Source organism: Heterocephalus glaber, unplaced genomic scaffold, assembly GCF_053883595.1.
Source record: "Heterocephalus glaber isolate CG9 unplaced genomic scaffold, H.glaber_assembly_v1.0 deba00001444, whole genome shotgun sequence".
Classification (NCBI taxonomy): Eukaryota; Metazoa; Chordata; class Mammalia; order Rodentia; family Bathyergidae; genus Heterocephalus; species Heterocephalus glaber.
In genome coordinates, this window is record NW_028258297.1 from 31576471 (window position 1) to 31587749 (window position 11279).

General features: G+C 43.5%; 1 protein-coding gene across 6 annotated transcripts in view; it reads left to right on the top strand.

The window, feature by feature from the left end:
• Positions 1 to 11279, top strand: part of Parp11 (poly(ADP-ribose) polymerase family member 11) — a 55304-nt gene that overhangs the window by 22206 nt on the left and 21819 nt on the right. For 3 of the 6 annotated variants that reach the window (XM_004869355.4, XM_021248067.2, XM_087214203.1), the window contains one exon: positions 11153 to 11276. The exons of 2 other annotated variants lie outside the window; for them this stretch is intronic. The gene's annotated coding sequence lies outside the window, so the exon portion shown is untranslated. The remainder of the gene's footprint in view (positions 1 to 11152; positions 11277 to 11279) is intronic. One more of the 6 variants, XM_021248066.2, reaches the window with a different exon arrangement.

The window sequence follows — 11279 nt, forward strand, 5'->3', positions numbered from 1 at the left end:
CAGCTATTATTTTTGAGTTGTTTATTTTTCCTTTTAATTCTATCACTTTTTAAACTTTATCTGTTTTGTTTGGTGTTAGGTGCATATGTGCTTGTAACCATTTTATCTTTATGGTAGATTGACCATTTTATCTCTAGTAACTTTTTTTTTGTTTTTTGCAGTTCTGGGGATTGAACCCAGGGCCTTCACACTGATCTACATCTCCAGCCCTTTCTTAGCTCTTTTTGAGACAGGATCTCGCTAAATTGCTCAGGCTGGGCAGGAATTTGCTCCTGCCTCAGCCACCAGAGTGCTGGGATTATAAGTGTATGCTATCACACTGGGTTTGTAGTAACTCTTTTTGTTTTAAAGTATCTTGCCTGACATTAGTACAGTATTAGAGGTCTTACATGAGTGTGGTTTGCATGATTAGTAAATGTTTCATCTTTTTGCTTTCTGGTTATTTGTATCATTGGATCTAAAGTGGCTTATAGATGGATCTTCTACAAAAAATCTAATCTGAAATCTGCCTTGAATTGGATTAATTCACTCATTTTTAATACTACTTAATTGCATATTACATTGTTTACATCTGGCATTTTACTTTCGTCTGTGTTATGTTTTTTTGTTCTTCCATTTCTACTTTATTACTTTGTCTAATTAAGAGAATATTTTCTAGTGTAACATTTTGATTCCTATTTGCGTGACTGGAGATTGAACCCAGGGTTTTCAACTGAGCTACATTTTCAGGACACCCGGTGTTGGTTGATTGATTGTGTCAACTTGAGAAGTTTGGTTAAGAGAACCTTAGCTAAATTGGCTCTGCAATTCCATGCCCTAGGGTGTGGAAGACCCGCCCTAGGGCAGCTCTTGTCCTGGAGGGTGTAAAGGGGAAATGAGGAGGGACACTGCTGCTTCTGTTCTTCGGAGGAGCTCCAATCTTCACCTTCACCTTGGACATCATCTCCTGGCTTCCAGCGAAGACTTCGGCTTCAGATGCAGATCCTTTAGCCTTCCACATAGACTCTTCAGCCTTCCATCTCAGACCCATTGGCCTCCTGATTCGGACTCACAAAGGACACTGCAGTGAGCTCCAACCTTCAACTCAATCCTTCAGTCTCCAGTGTACAGACGAACTTTCTGCACTCTTCCTCATTCAAGTCTGTGGGTGGCCATTGTAAGCCAATCTTGTAAATTCGTATATGTTTGTATATCATGTATTATATCTGTTTCTCTAGTAAATACTGACTGATAAAGATTTTGGTATCAGGAATGGCTTAGAGAAACAGAATTGTAAAGATGAAATTCTTTAATGGCTTTAGGGGTTCCTGGCATCGGCCCTTTAACCTGATGAGACCTAAAGATGCCATGGTCTCTCCTTCTACTCCTGTGGGGAATGGTGATAACCCTTGGTGTGAACTGCTTCAAGTAATACGCACAGTAGGCCCTTTTGATTACCCTAACTCACTAGTTGTGAGACGCAAGAATTTAGCGACTCCATACATGAAAGTTTTGAATATTTTTGGAAAGGGCCAGGTGTTTAGCTCAGTGGTTCCAGTACCTGCCTCGCAAGCGCAAAGTCCTGAGTTCAATCCCCGGTACCAAAAAAAAAATTGCTAAGAATATTTTTGGAAAAATGGGGAATGTAATGATGCTGGCTGGTTGGTCTTAGCATCTCTGGACAAACTAGTAAGGGAAAATAAGAAGCTCAAAGATTCAAATTCCCAGCTCCAGACATACATAAGAAAACTTCTCAGTGTGTCCTGAAGGAAAATCTCCTCTCTTTTAGTCGCAGGGCTGAGATCTCAGAAACCCAAACACAGGCTCTCATAATTCGATTGGCTGAACCTCAGTGTAAGCTTAATGCTCAGCCTCGAAGGGGATCTGCAGCAAAGGTGAGGGCACTGATTGAAAAGAATGGGAACCTGTAAACTGGGATGGAGACCTCTGGGAGGATCCTGACGAAGCTGAAGTGGCTGAGTTTCTAGACGCTGAGGAGATTGTTTGGCAGAAGAGACCTCCCCACCCGCAGTGGCAGAGGCACCCCCACCCCTCCCCGTGGTGTTGCCCTCCCTAGTGCTGTCACCTGAGGACACTGTCCTGTGCTGACCAAGCATGATAACGCCGACAACCCCAGCACTCACCTCACCGCCCACGTTTGCCTCTTGGTCCATAACCAGGCTCCAGTTGCAGAAGACTCCTAAGGGTGAGGTTCATAGTGTGACCTATGAGGAGGTCCACTATTCTCCCAAAGAACTTCTTGAGTTTTCTAACTCTTATAGAGGCCTAATGAGCAACTAGGGGAATGGATTTTACGGGTATGGGGTAATGGTGGCAAAAATATACACCTGGATCAGGCTGAGTTTGTTTATGTGGGCCCAGTAAGCAGGGATTCTGAACTTAGTGTTGCAGCTCGAGGGAGAGCACAGGTGGTCCAGCCATGGGCTATCCACCATCAAAGGATAGCCCACTGTGAATGAGTTAAGAGATGCCTGACATTCCATGGTTTACTCATGATGAAGGGATTCAGCGGCTTAGGGGAATGGGAATGCTGGAGTGATTTGTCTTATTAAACCTAATCCTCCATACTGGGAAGATCCAGAAAATGTACCCTTCACTAACACCTTGAGAAACACATTCGTGAGGGGAGCACCAGCATTCTCGAAGAGCCCTGTCATTGCTCTTCTCTTTATGCCTGACCTTACACTGGGGACCACAGTTACTCAATTGGGAAACTTATGGGCAGTGGGTTTGATTGGATCCCAGAGTGGCAGAGGCCAAGTGGCAGCACTTCATCGCCAAAGGCAGGGTGCATGCGCTTACCATAATGGACGGCAGAAGCAGAACAATGACCAGAATAATCTGACACATGTAGACCTATGGCATTGGCAGATCAGCCACGGTGTTCACAAAAGTGAACTAGATGGGAAAAATTGTGTACAATTTTTACTAGATTTATATAATGAAAAAAATTTAAGGGCAAATGAACAGAAACCTACTTCAAATAGTGGTAACAAGGAATCACAGCCCCTCAACGAGTTCCCAGATTTGAGTGTTTACAGATCTACCCCTTAAAAGAAGGGGAGACCGGGTTCCCTAGTGGAAGGATCCTGATGCACCAAAAGTTTATACAGTCAGTCTTCTTCCCATTGTTCCCCAGAAGGACCTAAAGCCTTTTGCCTGAGTGACTGTACTTTGGGGGAAGGGACGTGATCAGACATTTCAGGGACTACTGGACACTGGCTCTGAACTAACACTGATTCCAGGGGTCCAAAACGTCAGTGTGGCCCTCCAGTAAGAGTAGGGGCCTATGGAAAAGTCCGACTCAGAGTGGGTTCACAGGTCTTCAAATCCATCCTGTAGTTATTTCCCCTGTTCTAGAATGCATAATTAGGATAGATATACTTCTTATTTGGCAGAATCCTCACATTGATTCCCTAACCTGTACTGTGAGGCCCAAATGGACGCCATTAGAGTGGCCTTTGCCTGGTAAAATAGTAAACCAAAAGCTGTTCATAGCCCTGGTGGGATTGCAGAGATTAGTGCCACCATCAAGGACTTAAAGGAGGCAGGGGTGGGAGTCCCACCACATTTCCATTTAATTCTCCCATTTGGCCTGTGCAGAAGATGGATGGGTCTTGGAGAATGACAGTGGATTATTATAAACTAAATCAAGTGGTGACTTCTATTACAGCTGCTGTACCAAATGTGGTTTCTTTGCCTGAGCAGATTAACACATCTCCTGGTACTTGGTATGCAGCTATTGATTTGGCAAATGCCTTCTTCACCACACCTATCCATAAAAGACCATCAGAAAAATTTGCTTTCAGCTGGCAAGGCCAGCAGTACACCTTCACTGTCTACCTCAGGATTCTATTATCTCTTCAGCCCTGCATCACGATTTAGTATCAGGGATCTCGAGCACCTTTCTCTGTAGCATGGTCTGTTACATGGATGTTAATGAGCAGGAGATAGCAGTTACTCTGGACTTGTTAGCAAAGCATTTGAGAACCAGAGGATGGGAAATAAGTCCAACAGAAATTCAAGGTCCTTGTACTTCAGTGAAATCTTTAAGAGACCAGTGGTATGGGGCATGGAGAGGTATCTCTTCTAAGGTAATAGATAAGTTGTTGCATCTGACGCCCCCTATTAACAAAAGAGAGGCACAATACCTACTGAGGCAACACATTCCTCACTTAGGTGTCTGACTCTTGCCCATTTACCAAGTGACTCAGAAAGCTGCTAGTTTTGAGTGGGACCCAGAATAAGAAAAAGCTTTGTAACAGGTCCACTGGGGCCACATGATCCAGATGATCCAATAGTACTTCAAGTGTCAGTGGCAGCTAGAGATGCTGTTTGGAGTCTCTTGCCGGCCCCCAGGGATGAATTGCAGTGGAGGCCTTTAGGATTTTGGAGCAATCCTCTGCCATCATCTGCAGATAACTACTCTCCCTATGAAAAACAGCTCCTGGCCTGCCACTGGGCCTTAATGGAAACTGAACACTTGGTCCTGGTCACAATGTCACCTGATTGCCTATCATGACCTGGGTATCATGTGATCCACCGAGTCGTAAGGTTGGATATGCACAGCAACAATCTGTCTTCAAATGGAAATGGTGTATATGTGATTGAGCTGAGGCAGTTCCAGAGGGTTCAAGTACATTGTATGAGGAAGTTGCCCAGATACCTGTGCCTCCCATGCCTGCTATATTGCCTGCTGCTTCCCAGTGTGCACTTATGGCCTCTTGGGGTGTACTGTATCATCAGCTGTCAGAAGAAGAGATGGCTGGGGTCTAGTTTACAGATGGCTCTGCATATTATGCAGGTACTACCTGCAAGTGGACAGCTGCAGCATTACAGTCCCTTTCAGGACATCCCTGAAGGACAGTGGTGAAGGGAAATTGTAAGTGTGGGCAGAACTTCTGGCAGTGCACCTGGTAGTACATTTTTGCCTGGAAAGAGAAATGGCCAGATGTGGGACTGTATACTGATTCATGGGCTGTAGCCAGTGGCCTGGCCAGATGGTTGGGAACTTGTAATATGACTGGAATATTGGTGACAAAGATATATGGGGAAGAGGTATGTGTATAGACCTGTCCATATGGGCAAAGGATGTAAAAATATTTGTTTCCTATATGAACACTCACCAAAAGGAGACCTCAGCAGAAGAGAACTTTAACAATCAAGTGGATAAGATGACCTGTTCTGTGGATAGTGGCCAACCTCCTTCTTCAGCCACCCCTGTCATTGCCCAATGGGCCCATGAACAGAGTGGCCGTGGTGGCAAGAATGGAGATTATGCATGGACTGAGCAACACGGACTCCTGCTCACCAAGTCTGATCTGGCTACAGCCACTGCTGAAAGCCCAACATGCCAGCAGTAGAGACCAGCACTGAGTCCACAGTATAACACTATTCCTCTGGAATGATCAACCTGTGATCTGGTGGTGGGTTGATTATATTGGACTGTTTCCACCATGGAAGGGACTACGGTTTGTCCTCACTGGCATAGACACGTATTCTGGATATGGATTTGCCTTCTCTGCATGTAATGCTTCTGCCAAAACTCCCATCCATGGACTCACAGAATGCCTTATCCACCGTCATGGAATTCCACACAGCATTGGCTCTGACCAAGGAACACATTTTATGGCCAAAGAAGCAAGGCAATGGGCTCATACTCATGGAATTCACTGGTCTTACCAGGTTCCTCATGAACCAGAAGGGGCTGGATTGATAGAAAGGTGGAATGATCTTGTGAAGACATAGTTACAGCACCAGCTAGGTGGCAATAGCTTGCAGGGCTGGGACAAGGTTTTTCAAAAGGCTATGTATGCTTTGAATCAGTGTCCACTGTATGGTACTGTGGATTCATAGGATTCATAGGTCCAGGAATCAAGGGGTAGAAGTAGGAATGGCACCACTCACCATTATCCCTAGTGATCCACTAGCAAAATTTTTGCTTCCTATTCCTGAGACCTTATGTTCTGCTGGCTTGGAAGTCTTAGTTCCAGAAGGGGGAAGGCTTCTACCAGGAAGCACAACAATGATACCATTGAAGCGAATACTTTCCCCTGGTCATTTTGGTCTCCTCATGCCTCTGAGGAAACAAGCTAAAAAGGGAGTCACAGTGTTGTCAGGGGTGATTGACTCAGACTGTCAAGGGGAAATCAGACTACTGCTCCACAGTGGAGGAAAGGAAGAATATATTTGGCATGCAGGAGATCCCTTAGGGTGTCTCTTAGTATTACCATGCCCTATTATTCAATTCAATGGGAAATTACAACAACCTAATCCAGGCAGAATGACAAATGGTCCAGAGCCATCAGGAATGAAGGTATGGGTCATTCCACCAGGGAAAGAACCAAGACTTGTTGAAGGCCAAAGGAATAAAGAATAGGTAGTAGAAGAAGGTAGTTCTAAATACCGGCTACAACCCTGTGATCAGCTACAGAAACAAGGATTGTAATTGTGCTATTTCTCTCCTAATGTGATAGCCTACCTGACTCCATTTATGTAAAGTCAGTGATTCCGGGTGGTTCCCCCTTGGAGTCCCCTCAGTTAATACAAAACAGATCACTGCATCTTGTGTGAGTCTGCAACTATGTTATCTTTACTGCCTTATAAACAGAAGACTCCTGCACCTATGTGATACTTTGTTTTAACTAAACTATGTGAAACGTCCCCTACCTCCACTAGCTTAGCAAAGTTCTGCTCCTGTGAAGTTCTGCTTGTGTTTCCAGGCCACGCTCCCTGAGCCCTCCACAAATAGAAGAGCCCTTAAAAGGACCCTGCAAACTGCCTTTCCTTTGTCCAGAGTTGTTGGAGGCCTGAACCCACTCTGGATCAGCTGGCTATGATAATAAAGGATTCCATTTAATTCAGAGTGTGACGCATCTCTATAGTTGCAACTCGCCTGGCCCTATAGCACTAATACTGGTTTTTAAGGACTGTTAAACCTATGTTATAATGTTCAAGTTATGAAATGTTAAGAGTAAGCATCACCTAAAGAAAACTTGCCTTCTATTCTGGGGAGGGAATTAGTGTGTTCCATTTGTATGCAGGATAGTTATAACATGTTAGGCATAATTATGAGCTTACCTTTGTGTCTGGAGACTGGTTTAAAGAAATCTGTCTGGTTGACAAGTTGACAAGGGTGGATTGTGATGGTTGGATTGTGTTAACTTGAGAAGTTTCATTAAGCAGCTAAATTGTCTCAGCAATTCCATGTCCTGGGTCGTGGGTTGCCATTGTAAGCTAATCTCCTAAATTCATATATTTTTGTATATCTTGTGTTGTGTCTGTTTCTGTAGTAAATACTGACCGATGCTCCCCCAACCCCCACCACCCTTTGTTCTTCTGAGATAGGTGTTGTCAAGTCACCAACTCGCCCAGTCTGGGGAACTGCCTCAGCCTCCTAGAGTGCTGGGATTATAGGCGAGTGCCACCATGACCAGCTCTGCTTATTAATTTTCAAATTAGTACTTGGGATATATATACGGAATGGTTGCTCTAGGGCACTGGTAGCAAACTGATGGCATGTGTGCCACAGCACACATTTGTATCATTGAAAGCCCTAAGGGGTTCACCATCACTGCTCTAGGGCTTTCAGTATACACCTTAACTCATAAAGCAGAATGCTCTTCAGATTTGTACTGACTTAATTTCAGTGAAATACAGGAATTTTGCCCCTCGGTGGCTCCATTCCCTCCCTACCTTTTTTATTTTCTCACTGCTATATACAGATTCCAGGAAAAAAAAAAGTCATAGACTTCAGCAGTTCACTGTACTAATACATGTCTGGAAGTTAATGGCCACCACTCTGAGCACCTCTTGTAATTGCAGAGGCCAAAAGTAACTTGTATAATCTCATGATTTATCAAAGAATTTAGTATTAAAATATTTATACAAGTTTTTCTTTTCCTGATGTATACATTTTTTGGTGGACTCTCTTATCAGTCATGTGCCACATAGTGTTTCGGCCAACAGTGGACCACACACGTGGTGGTGGTTCTGTAAGATTGCAGTGGCTCTGAAAAATTCCTGTTACTTCAGTGACGTTGTGGCCATTGTGATGTTGTAGCACGACACATCGCTCATGTGCTTGTGGTAATGCTGTTGTGAACACATCCGCTTCATGCAGCCAGTCATATGAAAGTACAGCACACACACTTATGTGTGTGTGGTGTGTAATGCTCAGTAGTGGTAATAAGTGACTGTGGCTCTCTTAGGTATTGGGTGCTGTACTTTTATCGTTAGTGTTCTCCTGTCTATAAAACTCAGTTTACTGTGAAACAGTGTGCTGTCTTAGGCAGCAGCAATCTCATACACCTCATGTTTAGGGTGTATCTGTATTGCATTGAGGCCACGTTAAGGGGTTGATGTATGCCATCTAGACTTTGTGTGAGTCTGTGGTCCCACAGTAATAACATTACCCGAGACACATTTTCTCAGAAGTGTACCCCTATGACTGAGTAACCTGTGACTGTATACCTATTGCATAATACTAGTGATGCATCTCCTAATTTGCTGTTTAAATCTAGTATTGAGCCTCTGTAGTGAGTTGTTCGCTTTGGCTATTACACTTTTCAATTCTAGAATTTCATTTGGCTCATTTTAATAATTTCTATTAAAGTGACCTAAATCCATCTACTAGCTGCTTAAGTCCTGCTCACTGCTCAAAAGCCAGTACTCAAAAAAAGACAAGAGTTGGTGGGAAGGAAACCATGGGTATTCAAGGGCTGGCACCCCAAGAAGATGGGGGACTGACCCCCCAAATGACCATGATAAGGACCTCAGGTGTATGCCAAGGGCTTTTGAAGGGAGGGAGAAGAGGTGCGGAGGGCATTGAGTGGGAAGATAATGTGCTGGGAGGTCTTTAGCTGGGTTGTGTGTCTTCCTTTCTCTTTGGCTGGAACATCATGACTGACCGTGGGGACTAGTTCTTATAATTGGTGGCAATTGGCATGGTATTCCCAGCCTGCCCCACCTGGAGTAGACTTTGCACTGTTTGGTGGGGTCTGGGGAGGGAAGGGAAGGGGGACTGCTCTCCACCTCTCCATTGAAGGGGGTGGGAAACGCAGCAGCCTGTTCCTCCACTGTGGAGTGGAGCACAGCGGAGTGAGCCAGCCAGCATCTGAGTGTTGGAGGGAGATGGGAGGGAGCCCTGTGGTCTGGCTGCACTCGGTGACCAGGGCTGGCACAGTGCGGGTAATGGCGCTGTCATAACTCAGATGTAAGACACTCACCTGGTCTAGTGGTTAGCAGACTTCCTTGGATAGCTGCTTCTCCACTGGCTATGACCTTAGGACAGTTTCTCAAGACTTTAAATGTTCGTTTTTACAAATAATTTTCACCAGCTAAGTAGGTTTGCTGAAGATGGGGCCCACTGAGCTCCTTACTCTGGCATTTTAGAATTCCACCCCATTTTGCAGCTTTTAACACCAGGTTTGGGACCTTGTATATAGAGAGGCAACAACATTTTTGTTAGCAAGTATGATTTCCTCAAGGTGTGACATCCATACAAACTAAATTATGCTTTGTTATAAAAGCCTTACAGAAAACTTGTAGTCAGTCTGAAAAGCAGCATTATTTTCGTATATAGATCAGGACTTTGACTCTAAACTTACTTTCAATTCAGTGATTCAGATTGACTGTTCCCAGGCTCTCACCGGATTCTCCTCAGAATAGAAAGCAGTATAGACAGATTCCACCAGCACACCCATTGTATTTGAAAATTTACAAAATTCTTCTCCACTTTAGACTGGCCCTTTTTTCTTTATGGCCTGTGCAGGAAGTGTCATTATCTTCCAATTAAAAACAGGAAATGAGGGCAGAATATGACCTTGTGACTGAACTGATTCATTCATCTAACATTTATTAAGTGCTTGCTCCCTGACTGATAACTTGCACATGTTCTTTTATTATCCATACATGTGTTTGACTAGAACCACTATTTCTATGGTTACAGTGTCTTAAATTTATTAATTTAAACCTGAGTGTTCATTTAGGGTAATTATTCAAAGTATTCTCTGGAGAGAAGACTTACTGTAGAAAATATTAAGGCTTTATGAATGTTTTGAAAAAAAGCCAGCACATCTGTGAAGCTAAATAATTACAGTTCAGCAACAGAGGGTGGGACTCAGTGTCCACCTGTGAAATGAGGCAGTGGGTCTGGTGACTTAGGGAAGAGCTGAGGCTCAGGAGGCCTGGGTTGTTCTCGTAATCTCTGTACTAGTAACTCTAATTCGGACAAAATGGTTGCATTATTCTGTGCTTTGCTGTTTTCCCAACTTTAACTGGAAAGTAATGGCTTCTCTCTTGTATAGTGAGTTGTGAAGGGAAAAATAGTATAAAGTGACAAATGAGTTTATTAAAAGTGCTTTAGGAATTTTCATGATGGTGGTACCTGTTTATAATGCTATCCTCTTTAAAATGGGGATAAATGCAAGGTAGGTATGGCCTAGCCAGTTGTACCTATTTAAGATGTGGAGTTCTGAAAGGATTTTGTTAATCCCTCCCCTCTCCCTCTCCCTCTCCCTCCCCCCTCTTTCTTCTTTCCTTCCTTTCTTCCTTCTGTCCTTCTTTCCCCTTTTTCTCTTTCTCTCTCTCTCTCTTCTGTTTTTCTTTCTTTTGACAGCATCTCACTATGTTGCCCAGACTGGTCTCAAGCTCCTGAACTCAAACAACCCTGCAGCTCAGCCTCCTGAGTAGCTGGGACTGCAGGCACATGTTGCCTTGCAAGCTTGTTTAAACACATTCACTTGTGACCTAATCTGCCGTTGAGATTGCAGGTCACAGCACAGCACACATACAGCATTGTGCACCATATAAAGGGTACTTCTCTATTTTCCATTCCGTGGAGGCAGACTCCATAATCCAAATATTTATTTAACTATTAGTTTCTAGCTCATCATTCCAAATTTTTCTGGTCATTTGTAGAAGAAAAACTAAATTTAGGTCAGTCTGGATTTCTTTCTCTTTTACAGAGAAATGCAGAATGCTGTGAACAATAATGAAAGGAACAAGCAATTATTTTGAATAGTTAACTGGACAGTTGCTCTTGCATGTTAAATCATTATATTTATTTTTTGGTTAATATAAATATAAAATAAATAGTGGATTCTGATTCTGAAGCTCTTGATCCTAGGGTGTTTTGTTTTTCATTTCTTAGCAGCTAATCAACCTTAAAATATGAAGGAATGAAAACTAAGAAGCAGTTGTAAACCATTCCTTGGAGAGAGTTTAAGAATATGAATAAAGAGTCAAAGATAACAAGCCTGCTTCACTGAGCTCAGGTA